A 17,672-nucleotide genomic window follows, 5' to 3' on the forward strand; every position below is an offset into this window, starting at 1 on the left:
GCTTTTTTTTTTTTTTTCTTTTTTCTGCCAAGTCATTGGCTATTTACTGGGAAGCCATACCAAACTAGATTTTATCACAAGTCTCATGTTTTGGGAAACCACTGTGAAAGGAGAAAAGCCAATAGTGGCAACTGCTCTAAGCAAAAGTATAAGCTTAAAAGCAATAGCTTGGTAAAGGCCCTATGATTTAACACTAGTTGTTTTCACCTTCCTTTACTAAAGAAATGTTGATTCTCATCATTAATAAAATGTTATTTGCACACCACTCCCCTGTTAGTTTAATGGATGTTCTTTTACCTTTGTCATTATCCCTAGGCCTTACAAATGCATTAAAAGTATTCCATAAAAGAGTCATTGCATTTTAACATTTTAGAAATGTAATTATGTAGGTAACTAGCCATCCCTGCCCTTGTCAGTAAGCAAAATTTAACAATTCAAAACAATTTTTTTCTTGGAATGTATATTTTAGTACAAATGAATGACAAAAACTTTGTTGTGAGGTTCAAACCAAGTCAGTGCAAACACACTTCTTTTCACAGTAAAAAGGGAAAGAATCTTTCTTCCTTACTTCCATAGGCTCACATTAATATTAAGGGAATGGAAATCTACTTACATCTCTTTTCAGAAAGTGTACATCATGTTATTTGCAAATTGTTCAGGTAAAGGAAAAAAGACCTATTTAAGTGGCAAGCAGCAGCTGATTGTAAAACAAAACAAACGAAATGCAAAGCCAGAATGAGTCTTGAATGACAGATGTTTTCATTAAAAGAGAGAGAAGATTTAGTGAAAGGAGTGATCAGCAGGTGGAATCATGGTTATTGTGGTAAGAAAAGTAAACTTTATTTTGATAATCAAAACTATATCATCATGAGAGTGCTACTGGAGTAGAGATATATGGATTCATAGTTGAAAAAATAGGGAAAGACAGAGCAGAATGACAGAGAACACACTTGATTGCATATGTTCGTTCAATGTATATAGGGAAGGGAAAAGAAAACTGAGAATCCAGAAACTAGGGCCAAACAATTTTAGATCAGAACATCAGATGGAAAGAGGGAACTGTGGGAAGAAACCAGAGAGTATCCAGAAGACCTGGCACTGGTAAATCAAACAGCCAATAGAGGCACGTCTTCTATCATGTGTCTTCTTTGTGGCATATGAAAGCTGAGAATGCCAATAGCTGGGGCAATGAAAATTCTCTATGTGAGAGAAAGGTAAAACAATGTAAGAAAGGTGTTTTGGGAGATAATCTGAAGTGAATGATAGGCTAAATAATAGTATTAAAAGGGATACATGTCAAAATACTAAAATTAGGCATTCTAACTTGTTTAGCTAGTTTTTTTACTATATAATCTATCTATCTATCTATCTATCTATCTATCTATCTATCTATCTATACATATTTTCTTCTTTCTAATATGGATTGAGTGTTTATTATGAGCTAGGCAGAATGGTAACCATTTTACATGCATAATCACATTTGATCCTTTTCATAGATCTGTAAGTATTGTAATTCCTCTCAATTTATAGATTAAGAAGCTGAGATTTAGAGAGATTCCACACCTTGCACAAAATTCCATAGAGAGGAAGTGTAGACAAGGATTCAGTATCTAGTCTTGTTTATCATAAAGTTGATGTTCTTACTTATTTTTATATTGCCCTTTTATGCTATAATAAATGTGTTAGTAGTATTAAAAACCTGTCAGATACCGGGAGCATAACCCAGTGGTTCCTTTGTGAATCAGAATCATATTTTAAAGAGGTTTATGCTAGATCTTACGAATGAAAATGTGTAGAAGTGGGATCAAAGCATGCAGATATTTTAAAAGCTACACAGATGAGTTATAAATGCCTATTGAAAACAGAGGAGGAGAATAGAACTCAGACTGTTTTCTGAAGGAGATTTAAACCACATCTAAATTCTTTGTGATTTACATATGAAAAGAAGTTCTACCTCATTAGCCATCTAGAAAATGCAAATTGAAACCACAATGAAATACTATTTTACATCCCCAGAATGACTAAAATCAAAAGACTGATAATACCAAGTGTTGGCAGAGATGTGGAACAATTAGAGCTGCTGGTGAGTGTTTAAAATGGTACCATACGTTTGGATAATTTTTTGGTAGTTTCTTACAAAGTTAAAAACAGCTGCATTATGACCTAGAAATTCCACACCCAGATATTTACCCCAGATAAATGAAAACATATCCACAAAAACTTGTACATGAATAACAAAAGCAGTCTAATTCATAAAAATCAAAAGCTAAAAACAACTCAAATATCCATAAATAAGAGAATAGATGGGTAAATTGTTGATTATTCAGGTATATAATCAGTAATAACTAAGAATAAATCAATGACACATGCAATGTGGACAAATCTTACAGACATTCTGGTGGGCAAAAGAAGTTAGATGATTCCATGTATGAAGTACAAAATAATCCAAACTATGTAATATAACAGAAATCAGAAGTCCTTGCTTCTTCTATGTGTGGAGAGGAACAGACGGACTGGAAAGGGACACTGGAGTGAATGGAAATGTTCTATAACTTCTTTTGGATGATGATTACACAATAGTTTACAGTTGTCAAGATTCATTGCTTTGAACACTTAAGGCTGAATTGGTACATGTAAACTATACTTAAATTTTAAAAAGTATGTAGTTCATATCATCACCTCCTTTCTCCATTTGCAAAAGAGAAAAGTGAGGCTCAATAAAATGGGTAAGATTATATGGCTCTCACATTATAGAATTTTCATAAGAATCCAGGTCTTCTGATTTTGAGTCCCATGCCTTTTTCACTCTCCAGTTGTTTTTTTGATCTTTTCTCTCCTTCACAATATATTTATATGTTTAGCAAAAGAAACAAATGAACTGCCCCGTGCTTTCAATTAAAAAATGAGATAATGGTAGTGGCTAATGTATCAAAATTAACTAGTTTTTGTCCTATTCTGAACAAATATCCACCATCAACTCTGAAACTCTCTTGGTATCACTAGCCTCAGTGTGCAAGAGTAGCCAATTTTTTTTTTTTTTCCTGGGTACCACAGTGTATCCTCTGGAAACAAACAGGGTAGATGACTTGGCACCTTTCTCAGGATTATATTTCATGTGTAAGGAGTTCCTCCCACACTGGTAAATGTAATGAATAGACTGCATTTTATTTCATTGAATTGCTTCTGTAGACATTCACAAAAGATCAGCTTCTGTGCGCTTCAGTCAGATGCACAGTTATGAAAGTGCCATAAAACCTGTGTGATCACCACCTGCATGTAAAAAATGCCAGCAATAACTTACCAAAATATTTCCACTGAAAATATGACTTTGACCCAGATGGCAAAATAGGCTGTGTTGGCCATAAATCTTCAGGCAGTAAATGGGCAGGTGGTAAATCTGCTATCATTGCTACTGTTTTCTCAACACTTTATCTGTACAGCCTTTTCTTAAGGATATAAAAATTCAGGAAATATGGAAGAAGAAACAAAATACGGACTGGAAACTCTGGTGTGAAGCTGTAAGTTTCTTGAAATTTAGGTAACCTGTCCGTAGATTATAGGCTCAGGTCTGAGATACTGTGAAGTAAGAAAAATTGTGCTAAGAATAGAGGATAAAATATATCAAAATTGCCAAGTTAATTTTTATCAGTTTTGGCAGCAAGGATCACCCTGGAAATGCAAAACATGTTTTCTTTTTTACATAGAAAAGCAAATATTCTCTAAACATTGAAAGTTTATGTATCTCTTCAATTTCTTTTCACAGTTGCTTCTACCCAGAATGAGAGAAAGGGTGTAACAAGGTTATCATGGATATGGTGGAATAAAGCATAGTCAACTTAGAAATAATTTGGGATCATATTTAGATCACACCTTATTGAGTGGAGATTTCGTTTTCTCCAGAAGGGAATGGATGTCTCCCTATTCATAATCCTGTGAAGAAATGTTTAATTCTGGGCAAAAAAAAAAAAAAGATGCAGAAATTTGGACTCTGGAGGAAGCATCTCCATTACTGTATACGCTAGGATATGTGAGACTGATTCCGAAGTACGCATCCTAGAGATCAAGTACACACCCTAGCTGCCATGTTTACACAGAGGTAGATTAGGGATGCCACCTTTGAATTCTTCCTAACAGGGACGCAGCACCACATAAAGGCCTGTGATTCAGTGCATATTCTAGATTTTGGAGGATGGCACTCTCTCCTCTCAGACTATTGCCTGCAATCTGGCATTTCAGCTATGCTTTCAGCAGGTAGTTCTAACACATTATTATATGGTCAGCAGTCTGGATTAAGTATGCAATACAACCAGTGGATCTTGTGGTCATAAGTCCATTCATGCATCTCTTTGGCTGTAAAAGCGTAGCCTGTGTGAATGGGATTCCATGCTAGTGGCCCAAACATGCTATGAGCCTTTAATAGTGGAACTGGCCAAGGCAGGTCCAAATGGCAGGAAGTGCAAAGCTCTACATGGACTGAATCTATTCCTGTGAGAACAAACCACTAACTTTTCCAGAATGCAAGGGAAACAATGCAGTCAACCTGCCCTCATGTGTCCAGTCTCCTCAAGCAATGGTGCCATAATGGGGGCTCAGGATTAGCATGTTGTGGGCAATTGGACACTCAGCAGCAACAGGAGCTAGATCAGCCTTGACAAGTGGGAGCTGATGCTGTTGGACCCATGTGTAGTATTCATAGTTGACATCATGGATACTTTGTTTATGTGCTGATTGTACCAGCACTCATGAAACCAATGACAGCGGCTAGCTGGCAGTAGCTGGCTAGATCATTTTGTCCACTTGGTTGTTAAATGCCTCTTTCATTGCAGGTGTTCTATAGTGGATATCAGCATAGAATACATAGATCTCACTTTCTGCAAGTCCTATAGGTCTATCAATGTGTTTCTACCTCATTCATCCTTGTCTGTGACAGTGTAGCTTTTTGCTTCCAGGCCATTTGCATAGGCTACCTCTTGGCAACTTTTTGTGCCTCTTCTCTTTCCACATGAAGTAGAAGACCAGTTGCACTGCCTAAAGCCCTCACTCACTGAAAGAATTTCCCCTCACTACTGTCTTTCAAGCATACAGTTTAAGGCTATAGTGTAGCTACTGTCCATTTTTGGCTCACATTCACATACAAAGAAAAACCTTCTGGAAACCAAATTAAAATCACTTCCCCCTTTATTAGTAGGTCATACCAGACCTCCTATGTGGGCTGGATATGGCTGAGGGAGGAGTTGCTGGTGCAGTAGTACTGCCATGGGGTTCTGAATTATCTGTTCATGTTGCTTGCTTATGTCTGCCTGTCCCGCTCATGCTTCATCTCAAATCTATCTCTTTCTTGTGTAATTTCTGATAATCATCCTTTGGTGTTGCATGGTCAGGTGCTCCGTTTCTACCAGGACATAGTTTTCAAAGGGCATACAGTTTTGCTGCAAATGTCATGATATCTTCGAGTTCCTAGAGGCCTGTGTTGTGATTTTTTTTTTTTCACTAGGACTTGCCACAGATATCATATGGTATTTTTTTTTCCCATCACTGATAGCTCCAACACTGTAGGCTTCACCAAATTATGTGGCCCAAGTGGTGGGGCTGTTGCACCTTAGCCTGAACCTCTTCAGAGCCCTTTCTGCTCTGGTTTCACTCAAATATTGTTCAACCTTTTGTGTCAACCAGTACATTTCTAAGTATTAAATGAATAGGTTACCTTTTAGAATGCAAATACCCACTAGGACATTGTATTCCCTTCTTTGTGTTAGAAGGTACAAAATGCAGTATTTATTCTTCACTTAGGACTCTTCAAATAGTTTTGAACAGCCTGACCTCTTAAACTTCACAAGTTCTATTTCACACCCTCTGGAATGCATGTGTTATTCCAAGGCCTTCAGAATGTTAGCTACCTCTTGCTCATCTGGCATCATCAATATAATATCATTGATATAATGGATTAATGTGAAGTACTGTGGGTTATCCAGATGGTGCAGATCTCTTTAGACTATATTATAGCAGAGGGCAGAAGAGTTAACATAGCCCTGAGGCAAAACTATAAATTAATATTGTTGCTCAATCCATGTAAATGTGAACTGTTTCTGATTGTCTTTTCTGATTGAGGTAGAAAAGAACACATTTTCCAGAATAATGGCTTTATACCAAGTTCCTTAGGCCATATTAATCTGCTCTAGCAATATACTACATCTGGCATGGCAGATGCAAAAAGGGACTATTTCTGGGTTAAGCTTGTAGTTATCTTTCAGAATCCATCTTGTTTTTCCAGGGTTCAGACTAGTAAATTAAATAATAATATTATGAGAACAAATACCTCTACATTCGTGAAATCCATAAGGGTGGCACTAATTCTAACCCCATCTCCCACTCCCAGGATTAAATAGTGATTTTGATTTATTCTCCTTGCTGAAGGATGGAAGGAGCAAGTTCAGGGATATTCACTTGGCCTCATGCTATGTGATAGCTCTGACCCAAGTGACCAAAGATCCAACTCCCAAGTGTCATTCTTGATTGTATATTTGAGGACAAGAGAGATGACTGTTAGTAGATACCCTATAAGGTGGACCCTAACTTCAACTTCATTTAATCGTGTGTCATATGACCCCTATATTGTCCTACTCCAACAAGGAGACCATGATGATAGGCTCTGGGTATCAACTTCAACTTAAATCTTATGTCCAACAGCCATCAAATTACCTAGGCATTTAATTTCCCCAATCAAATGACCATAATCCCTGTAGGGAAGGACTGGAGGAATCATTATCATGTACATTTGCCGTATAATTGTAGGCTCCTTACTCCTAGTCAGCGCCACATCTGCATTGAATGGATTCTTTGTCTGAAAACTGGCTCAGGTCTGGAAACTGGGAAAGAGATCATGAATGTTTATTGCTGTGACTGCCCTCAATCTCCTGGTCATCTAACTTTGAGTTCTTTTGCTGCTAAAATCTGAGTAGTGCTCCTGTTGGCAGTCTGTTTATTTTGTCTCTACGGGTGTCGTGTTTTATTAACATCTCCATAACCATCTGTGGGTCACAATTTCTTGTTTATCACTCTGATATAGCTTTCATTACCAAAAAATAAAAGTACAACCCCATTAGATTCTGCGAATGAAACATTGCCCCTTTGTTCCTAATATTTTGAAATCTTATTATCCACACTGGCATCAGTGGGACACAATCTGTAACAGCCTGTTCCCCTTCTGGTTCTTGCCCAGAGAGCTATCAGGGAATTTTTATTGATGCTGTGTCATCCTTTTAGCACATAGAAAATAGCCTTGGTGTCTTCTGGCCTTCATCCACAGGGTCTTTCAACTGTATGTTGAATATTCATCCTAGCATTTTCCTGACCCTGTTATCCCCTTCCTCCAGAGTCTACCAGGGCAATTCTGGCATTTCAATTTCACCTTTTTTTCCCCCTTTGACATAGATTTGCATTAACTTATTTCTAGAATGAGTTGTGCATACACTGGCATCTATTTCTGGAGCATTTTATGGAATTAGTAAAACATTATACTTCCCAAGACGATTCTCTTTTCTTTTCTGTCTCTTTGTTCTTTATTTTCATGTTATAGAAAATGTCCTCAACTTTATCTTTCAATTCTTCATTTCAATTTTTAGTTTTAGTAAATACTTGCTTAATTTCCAAGAGCTCTTTCTTATTCTATGATCATTCCTTTTTCATAATATACTGTTCTTATTTTACAAATACAAACCCTTCTTGAATCTCTCCAAGGATACTAAATAGAGGATTACTGTTCTAGTTGGTCTATCATGGCATTTATTTTTATGTTACTAGTTTTCTTTTTCTTTCTCTCCAATCATAGCTGATGCATAACTGGATTCATTTTTCAGTGCCGCCGATGTTACAGTCTTTACTGTTGGACATCTCTTTTCCCATCATCTAATTACTAGGTCTTTTCCAAGAATAGAAAAGCTGAATAGTTCTATGCATATGGTGGGACTTGTTGCTTGGCAGAATTCTATTACCATGAGAAGATAATAAGCTGTTACTGGCACCAACATCACTTTTTTGTATTTCTAGGAGTCATCCTAGTTTCAGAATTGTGCCTCAGCTTTCTTTAGCCCCTCACTAGAACAGATGCTGATTTCTTTATATAAAATATAAAAGGCCCACTGGCTTCTACATCTAGCTTTCAATTGCCTATACCTAATCCAAATGCTTTGTTCTATAATGCTCGATTGTACAATAGAAATATAATGTGAGCCACATAGGTACTTTCAAATACTTCTAGTAGTAACATATTAAAATGTAAAGCAAAACAAAACATTTTTTGTTTTGCTCCTATGGATGCCGTGTTTTATTAACATCTCTGTAACCATCTGTGGGTCAGGATTCTTTGACTGTCACTCTTCTAGAGCTTTTATTATTTAAAAAATTAACCTGCTTCGATTTCATACATACAGTTTATTTTTATTTATTTATTATTCTTTTTATAAAGCTTTTGTTTTATTTTAGATTCAGAGTCACATGTGCAGGTTCATTGTATAGGTAAAATGCACTTTACAGAAGTTTGGTGTACAGATTATTTTGTCATCCAAGTAATAAGCATAGTACCTACAGGTAGTTTTTCAGAACATCTCCCTCCTCCCAACCTCCGTCCTCAAGTAGGCCCTAATGTCTGTTCCCTTCTTTGTGTCTATGTGTTCTTGTCATTTTAGCTCCCATCTATACGTGAGAACATGTGGTATTTGGTTTTCTTTTTTTTTTTTTTTTTTTTTTTTTTTTTTTTTTTTCTGAGACGGAGTCTCGCTCTGTCGCCCAGGCTGGAGTGCAGTGGCCGGATCTCAGCTCACTGCAAGCTCCGCCTCCCGGGGTCACGCCATTCTCCTGCCTCAGCCTCCCGAGTAGCTGGGACTACAGGCGCCCGCCAGGTCGCCCGGCTAGTTTTTTGTATTTTTAGTAGAGACGGGGTTTCACCATGTTAGCCAGGATGGTCTTGATCTCCTGACCTCGTGATCCGCCCGTCTCGGCCTCCCAAAGTGCTGGGATTACAGGCTTGAGCCACCGCGCCCGGCCGGTATTTGGTTTTCTGTTCCTGCATTTGTTTGCTTAGTTAGATAATGGCCTCCTTGTTGCTGCTGCAAAGACATGAGCTCATTATTTTTTTTAATGGCAGCATAGTATTCCAAGGTGTATATGTACCACATTTTCTTGATCTAATCTACTGTTGGTGGACATTCAGGTTGATTCCATGTCTTTGCAGTTGTGCATAGTTCTGTGGTGAACATACTCATGTATATGTCTTTATGGTAGAAAGATTTATATTCCTGTGGGTATATACTCAGTAATGAGATTGCTGGGTCGAATGGTAATTCTAAGTTCTTTGAGGAATTGCCACATTGCTTTTCACAATTGCTGAACTAATTTGCACCCCAATTACCAGTACATAAGTGTTCCCCTTTTTTTTACAACCTTGCTAGTGTCTGTTATTTTTTGAGTTTTTAATAATAGCTATTCTGACTGGTGTGAGATGGTATCTCACTGTGGTTTTGATTTGCATTTCTCTAATGATTAGTGATGCTGAGCATTTTTTCATATGCCTATTGGCCCCAATACATATAGGTTAAACTAGCCACAATTCAAATACACAATAGTAATGCATGCTAGTGGCTACTGTATTTGGCAACATGACTGTAGAACACCAGCAGTGCTTAGCCATAGCCATCCAATCCTGATAAAGTTTTATGTATATTTTTCATACATTTCAATAACAGCAGCAACATCTGCTGTTTCTATCAATATATCCTCACACTCTACCAGGTTACTAGGTGAAAGTTTCCTTTGGATGCCACTTTTTGCCAGGCACAGTCTGTGTTCCTCCTTACTAGTGATGAGTCATCATTGCCTGCAGCTGGCGAATAATCTAGCTCCAAAATCTAAACCCCATCTTCCAGCCTGCTTTCTTGATCTAGTCCTGGTATTGACTGTTCAGGTTGTATTTTCTGGAAGCAAATGCTGGGTGTGCGTGTAGGATATTTATTAGTGAATAGCGCCTGTGAAAGGAAAGGAGGAAGGAAGTAAGACTGATCAGAGGAAAATGTTAAGTTGTGATGAACGTCTAACTAAGCTTTTCCAACCTGGTGGGGAAGTTCTCAGGCTAAAATGCCCACCAGAATTAGCCCATGTCAGCAAAATGGCCATCACTTTGTACTACCATCTTGCTTAGCCATTGAACATGGACTGTTTGAGCCAGGTGACTGAGACCAAACTTGGAGAAGCTGATAACTGGATGCAGTCTGCTCACCACATCCCCTGGAAACTTCATGAGTAAGTCTTTTCTTTAAAAGGAGTAAGCGCAGCACATCTCCATGTCTACACAGAGGTCATTGGTAAACTTCAGCTGTAGAAACTCTGCCAGAATGTCAGAGGCAGAAACCTGATTGGAGTGGGCTGAGGAGAGAATGCAACTATTAAAAACTTGGCAAGTTAACTTGCTGTGGAGGCAAATAAAAGAATGGGTGCTAAGTGAAGAGGGACTGGAGTCAGGATAGTTTTTGTCATTTTTTTTTCTAGTAAGAGATAGCAGAGAAAAAAAAAGAAGTGACACTATTGATTAAAAATAGATAATATTAACGGGAAAGTTTTTGAGAGGCCATAAGGGATGTAATACAAGCACAGTATGAAGAGTCGGCCTTTGATAGAACCAGGAATATTTTATTCATGGCAATAGTCAAGAAGGCAGAGAGTGTGGGCACAGATGCAGATTAATTGGTAGATTGTGGAATGGGAAGAGGAGCAATTTCCTACTTGACTGTATGAAACAAAGTGATATGGTTTATCTGTGCCCCCACCCAAATCTCATCTTGAATTGTAGCTCCCATAATCCCCACCTGTCATGGGAGGGACCAGGAGGCAGGTAATTGAATCATGGGGGTGGTATTTCTCATGCTGTTCTCATGATAGTAAATAAGTCTTACGAGATCTGATGGTTTTATAAAGGGCAGTTCCCCTGCACACGCTCTCTTGCCTGCTGCCACCTAAGACATGCCTTTGCTCCTCCTTTACCTTCTGTCATGATTGTGAGGCCTCCCTAGCCATGTGGCACTGTGAGTCCATTAAGCCCCTTTTTAAAATAAATTACCCAGTCTCAGTTATTTCTTCATAGCAGTATGAAAATGGACTAATACGCAAGGTTTTCTGCTAAGATGGTGAAAGTGCATGTGTGCTGGTGTAAAAGGAGGGGAATCATATAGAACGTTTGAGGGAAAAAAAGCACGCCATTGTTGAGCATACAAAAGCCAGCATAATAAGAAAGCAAATTAGGATTTCACATATTGAGTTCTCTTTGAGTTTTCTGGTCAAGAATTTGAATTCCGACCAAACAGCAAGTACATAAACAAATACTTAAATTTTACTGTGTTTTCTTCATTTCCTAAATAAGTAAGACAAAGGATATTTGGGATAAAAAACTTAGGGTGTTTGAAAGGAATTGATTTTATTGATGCACCTGGAAATTCAATTTGTGTAAAAAGCAAGTTAAGGACATAACGGGTGGTTATTTACTGATAGTGGAAAAGTAGCTAAGTTCTATGAAAGAGTAATATGTTAAACCTTTTATCACTTCAACCATGATCCAATTTATCAGTGATCACTGACTCACTTAAATGGATAGGGAAAATTATAAGTGAAAAAAGGGGAGGAAGAGGATGGAAGAGGATGTTCATGATGGATTTTACCAAGAACACATTTGACTAGAGAATTGTTTCCTCTGTACCTGAAAGGAAGGGAGATAATACTAATCAGAATCTTAAAACTTAGAATATTTGGCAGTCAGTGTTATATAGTAAAAAGAACTTTGGGAAGGGCAATACATAAATGATAAAGAGATCAATTCAACAAGAAGAACTAAGTAACCTAAATATATATACACTGAATATAGCAGCACCCAGATTCATAAAACAAGGTTTTAGAGCCCTAAAAAGAGACTTAGATTCCCACACAACAATAGTGGGAGATTTTAACACACTAATGCCAATATTAGACAGATAATTGAGACAGAAAATTAACAAAGATATTTAGGACTTGACCTCAGCCCTGGATCAAGTGGACCTGATACAGATCTACAGAACTGTCCACCCAAAAACAACAGAATATACGTTCTTCTCATCAACACATGGCACTTACTCTAAAATCAATCACATAAGCGGAAGTAAAACACTCCTCAGCAAATGCAAAAGAACTGAAATCACAGCAAACAGTTTCTCAGACCACAGCACAATCAAATTAGAACTCACAATTAAGAAACTTACTCAAAACCACACAACTACATGGAAATTGAACAACCTACTCCTGAATGACTCCTGGGTAAATAACGAAATTAAGGCAGAAATCAGTAAGTTCTTTGAAACCAATGAGAGCAAAGAGACAACATATTGGAATCTCTCGTGTGCAGCTAAAGCAGTGTTAAGACGGAAATTAATAACACTAACTGCCCACATCAAAAAACTAGAAAGATCTCAAATTGACACCCTGATGTTACAACTAAAATAACTAGAGAACCAAGAGCAAACAAACTTCAAAGCTAGCGGAAGACAAGAAATAACCAAGATCAGAGTGGAACTGAAGGAGACAGTGACACAAAAATCTTTCAAAAAAATCAGTGAAGCCAGGAGCTAGTTGTTTGAAAAAATTAATAAAATAGACTGCTAGCTAGACTACTAAAGAAGAAAAAAGAGAAGTATCAAATAGATGCAATAAAAAGTGATAAAGGAGATATTACCACTGACCCCAAAGAAATGCAAACAACCGTCCGATAATACTATAAACACTTCTGTGCAAATAAACTGGAAAATCTAGAAGAAATTGATAAATTGCTGGATACATACACCCTCCCAAGGCTGAACCAGAAAGAAGTTGAATCCCTGAATAAACCAACAGTAAGTTCTGAAATTCAGACAGTAATAAATAGCCTGCCAACCAAATAAAGTCCTGGACCAGACAGATTTATGGCTGAATTCTACCAGAGGTACAAAGAGGAGCTGGTACCATTTTTTCTGAAACTATTCCAAAAAATTGAAAAGAAGGGATTTCTCTCTAACTCATTTTATGAGGCCAGCATCACTCTGATACCAAAACCTGACAGAGACAACAAAAAAAGAAAACTTCAGACCGATATCTCTGATGAACATCAATGCAAAAATCCTCAATAAAATACTTGCAAACTGAATCCAGCAACACATAAAAAAGCTTATTCACCATGATCAAGTCAGCTTCCTCCCCAGGACACAAGGCTGTTTCGGCACACACAAATCAATAAACAGAACTAAAGACAAAAACCACATGATTATCTCAATAGACCCAGGACAGACCTTTGATAAAATTCAACATCTCTTCAAGTTAAAAACTCTCAGTAATCTAGATATTGATGGAATAGTCCTCAAAATAGTAAGAGCCATTTATGACAAATCCACAGCCAATATCATACTGAATGGGCAAAAGCTAGAAACATTCCCCTTGAAGACTGGCACAAGACAAGAATGTCCTCTCTCACCACTCCACCACATAGTATTGGAAGTTCTGGTGAGGGCAATCAGGCAAGAGAAGGAAATAAAGTGTATTCAAATAGGAAGGGAGGGAGTCAAATGGTCTCTGTTTGCAGATCATATGATGCTGTATCTAAAAACCACATAATCTCAGCCTGGAAGCTTCTTAAGCTGATAAGCAAATTCAGCAAATTTCAAGATACAAAATCAATGTGCAAAAATCACAAGCATCCCTATGCACCAACAATAGTCAAGGAGAAAGTCAGATCTTGAATGAACTCCCATTCACAATTGCTGTAAAGAGAATGAAATACCTAGGAATACAGCTAACAAGAGAAGTGAAGGACTTCTTCAAGGACTACAAACTGCTTCTCAAGGAAATCAGAGAGGACACAAACAAATGGAAGAACATTCCATGCTCATGTATAGGAAGAATCAATATCATGAAAATGGCCATAGTTTCCAAAAGAATTTATAGATTCAATGCCATTCCCATTAAACTACCATTGACATTCTTCACAGATTTAGAAAAAAAAAAAGTACTTTAAAATTCTTATGGAACCCAAAAAAGAGCTCATATAGGGACGACAACCCTGAACAAAAAGAAAAAAGCTAGAAGCATCATGCTATTTGACTTCAAACTATCCTATAAGGCTACAGTAACCAAAACAGCATAGTACTGGTACAAAAACAGACACATAGACCAATGCAACAGAATAGAGAACTCAGAAAGAAGACTGCACATCTATGACCATCTGATCTTCAACAAACCTAACAAAAAGAAGCAATGGGAAAAGGATTCTCTATTTAATTAGTGATGCTGGGAAAATTGGCTAGCCACATACAGAAAAGTGAAACTGGACTCCTTCCATACACCTTATACAAAAATTAACTCAAGATGGATTAAAGACTTAAATGTAAAGTCCAAATTTATAAAAATCCTAGAAGTAAATCTAGGCAATACAATTCAGGACATAGGTATGGCAAAGATTTCATTACAAAAACGCCTAAGGCAATTGCAACAAAAGCAAAAATTGACATGTGATATAATTACACTAAAGAGCTCAGCAAATGGGATCTGATTAAACTAAAGAGCCCAACAAAATAAACTATCATCAGAGTGAACAGACAATCTACAGAATGGGAGAAAATTTTTGCAATCTCTCCATCTGACAAAGATCTAATATCTGGGATCTACGAGGATTTTAAACAAATTTACAAGAAAAGCACAACAAAACACAACTCCATTAAAAAGTGAGCAAAGGACATGAATAGACACTTCTCAAAAGAAGACTTTCATGCAGCCCACAAACATTGAAAAGAAGTGCAACATCACCAATCATTAGAAAAATGCAAATCAAAACCACAATAAGATACCATCGGACACCAGTCAGAAAGGTGATTATTAAAAAGTAAAGAAAAAACAGCTGCTGGCAAGGCTGTGGAGAAATAGGAACGCTTTTACACTGTTGGTGGGAATGTAAATTAGTTCAGCCATTGTGGAAGACAGTGTAACAATTCCTCAAAGACCTAGAACCAGAAATACCATTTGACCCAGCAATCCCATTACTGGGTATATACCCAAAGGAATATAAATGATTCTTTTATAAAGATACATGCACATGTATGCTCATTGCAGCACTATTCACAATAGCAAAGGCATGGAATCAACCCAAATGCCCATCGATGATAGACTGGATAAAGAAAATGTGGTACATATACCCCATGGAATATTGTACAGCCATAAAAAAGAATAAATTCATGTCCTTTGCAGGGGCATGGATGGAGCTGAAAGCCATTATTGTCAGCAAACTAACACAGAAACAGAAAACCAAACACTGCATGTTCTCAGTTACAAATGGGAGCTAAACAATGAGAACACATGGACACAGGGAGGGAAATAACCTCCCACCAAGTTTCTCCTCCAACAGTGGGGATTATAATTCGACATGAGGTTTGGGAGGAGATACAAATCCAAACCATATCAACAAATTTGACAAATCTTAAACAATATTGCCTTTCAGTAAACTCATTAAAAAGCTTTTAATGTGTTTCAATATTGTACATTTGATATGGCATACAGTATTAATACTCTTTCAGTTCTATTCATGGTGATGATTAGATTATCTGACTGGAAAATTGCAAGATTTACTGTAAGGTTAGTGGCTCAAATGAATACTGTAGATCGTGTAGGGGAAGTACACCATCCTGTCAATTCCATTCTCTGTGTAAAAGAAAACCATGATTTCAAAATGTCATTACTGTATAATTAGACACTTTTTAAATAATTTGAAATGAGTAAGAAAGTAGCCCCATTAAGTCCTGGAACACAAAGGAAAGCTTAACCAAAGCATAAATTAAGTCTAGCTTAACCCCTTCCTTACTCCAAAGCTGCTGTGCTGTCTGCCATTGCTAGTTAATTCAGAGTGCAGATTGTGCACCCAGAGATTGCTAGCTTGAATAAATGATAATATATTATTTCCTCTGACATAAGCAGCTCATGGTTTATAATCAACTTCATCTGGATCAACCATTGCAGTTCACTGATAATAAAAATCTTTTGAAAATCTTTTAAGAGATAATTACTATTTGTCTGAGATGGTTTTAGTTTCCCTTCATGCAAAACTTTTATGTTTTTTCTTTGACTCACTTAAAGCAATTTGTCTGTTAGGATCACAGGTTGGTAAGACTTTCAGAAATCATATATTAATTTCATGTACTTGTAACCAAGTGACACTGGAGTCACTTTAGAATGTTGAGCATGTGAATTACTATGTGTGCACATGCGCACACACACACACACACAGGACATGTTAGCTTCATTTTGTCAGGAAGTTATATGTCCTATATAATAATACTATGAACTCAGAGAATAGTTAGTAGAGACATTCTTACTTGTTTACTTTTATCCATTATTTCTATGGATACCTTTGATAAAGTAAAGAATTTTAGATTGTGGTTGTTTAATTAGTCCTTTTGATCATCTGTATTCATTACTTTGCAAAAACTTGAAGGGCATACTTGATTTACTTTTATAACCCCAGTGCCTAATACAAAGCCTAAGAAATATATGACACACAAGAAATATTTTGTGAATAAATGATTGTGGCAACTTAGCTTACTGTTGTTTCACCATGTGGGTGGCACTTAAATCACTCTTTGAAAAGCAAGATAAAGGAGATAGCTAGCTGAATTTCCACGGCAGTAAATTTCTAAAGACGAGACCAAGGCCTATTATGTCTGTTTACTTAACTGCCTTGTGTAATAATGATGGGAGAAGTGTTATGATGCAGGTTAATCAAAACCTCAGAGAAGCACCACTTTCCACAAGGGCACACACTCTTTTGCAACACAAATTAATTGGAAACAATGAATGGAGGGATAGTCATTTTCTTTCCTGTGTATCCATCACTTATCAGTGCCCCCTCCATGCTGCTTTTGCACACATGGAGATGTATGTTTAATAAGCAATAGGTAAAGCACTTTAAAAGGATGCTTCTCAGTCACAATGCAACTAAGGATCTAATCATGTAAATGGAAAAATAAAACCAAATACACACACTCTTATTAGGTTTTGCTAGCCAGTAATGAATTGGCATATATAGAAAACAAGCTACAGATAGACAGGTCTTGTTAGTGTCATTTATGTTTACTTTGAGCTATGCTGGTATGCATTGATTTAGAAGCTTTAGATAGTTTAAGAGGAGGAAAATCACATATTCTTTTTTGGGTGTCTACCACTGTGAAAAAAAAATCTCTCATTTTCTATTTTTTTTTTTTTTTTTTTTTTTTTTTTTTTTTTCTGAAGTAACAATATGTAACAAGGAGCTGAGGGAAGATTTTATGCAACAAATCCTATTCCTTTTCACGTTACTGCTTTTAGAAATTCAGAACTAGTATTACCTTGGATTGCAGAGCAGGTGAAGTACGTTCTTTTGTTTATTCAAAAATCATGCAGCTACAGTAAAACGTATAATAAAGACTCTTTTGAGCTCCATATGTGGAATATACTTGTAGGCCTGAACCAGCTGTGGGACTGATAGGCTCCCAAACCTCTCTTCTCAGGCTTACTTCATCTATAAAACAGGGAAAATATTTACCTGGCATAATGACTGTGAGAAATGAATTATTTATTTATTTATTTATTTATTTATTTATTTATTT

The 17,672-nt window shown here is 36.9% G+C and overlaps 1 protein-coding gene and 1 long non-coding RNA gene across 3 annotated transcripts in view; both read left to right on the forward strand.

Annotated features, from left to right (window-relative positions):
- Positions 1–17,672, forward strand: part of NEGR1 (neuronal growth regulator 1) — a 924,209-nt gene that overhangs the window by 466,677 nt on the left and 439,860 nt on the right. The window lies entirely within an intron of this gene.
- Positions 12,348–17,672, forward strand: part of LOC108522697 (uncharacterized) — an 18,344-nt gene continuing 13,019 nt past the window's right edge. The window contains exon 1 of the long non-coding RNA XR_001883578.1: positions 12,348–12,358. This is a non-coding gene — a long non-coding RNA (uncharacterized LOC108522697). The remainder of the gene's footprint in view (positions 12,359–17,672) is intronic.

Source organism: Rhinopithecus bieti, unplaced genomic scaffold (assembly GCF_001698545.2).
Source record: "Rhinopithecus bieti isolate Rb0 unplaced genomic scaffold, ASM169854v2 scaffold_66718, whole genome shotgun sequence".
NCBI classification, from domain to species: Eukaryota; Metazoa; Chordata; class Mammalia; order Primates; family Cercopithecidae; genus Rhinopithecus; species Rhinopithecus bieti.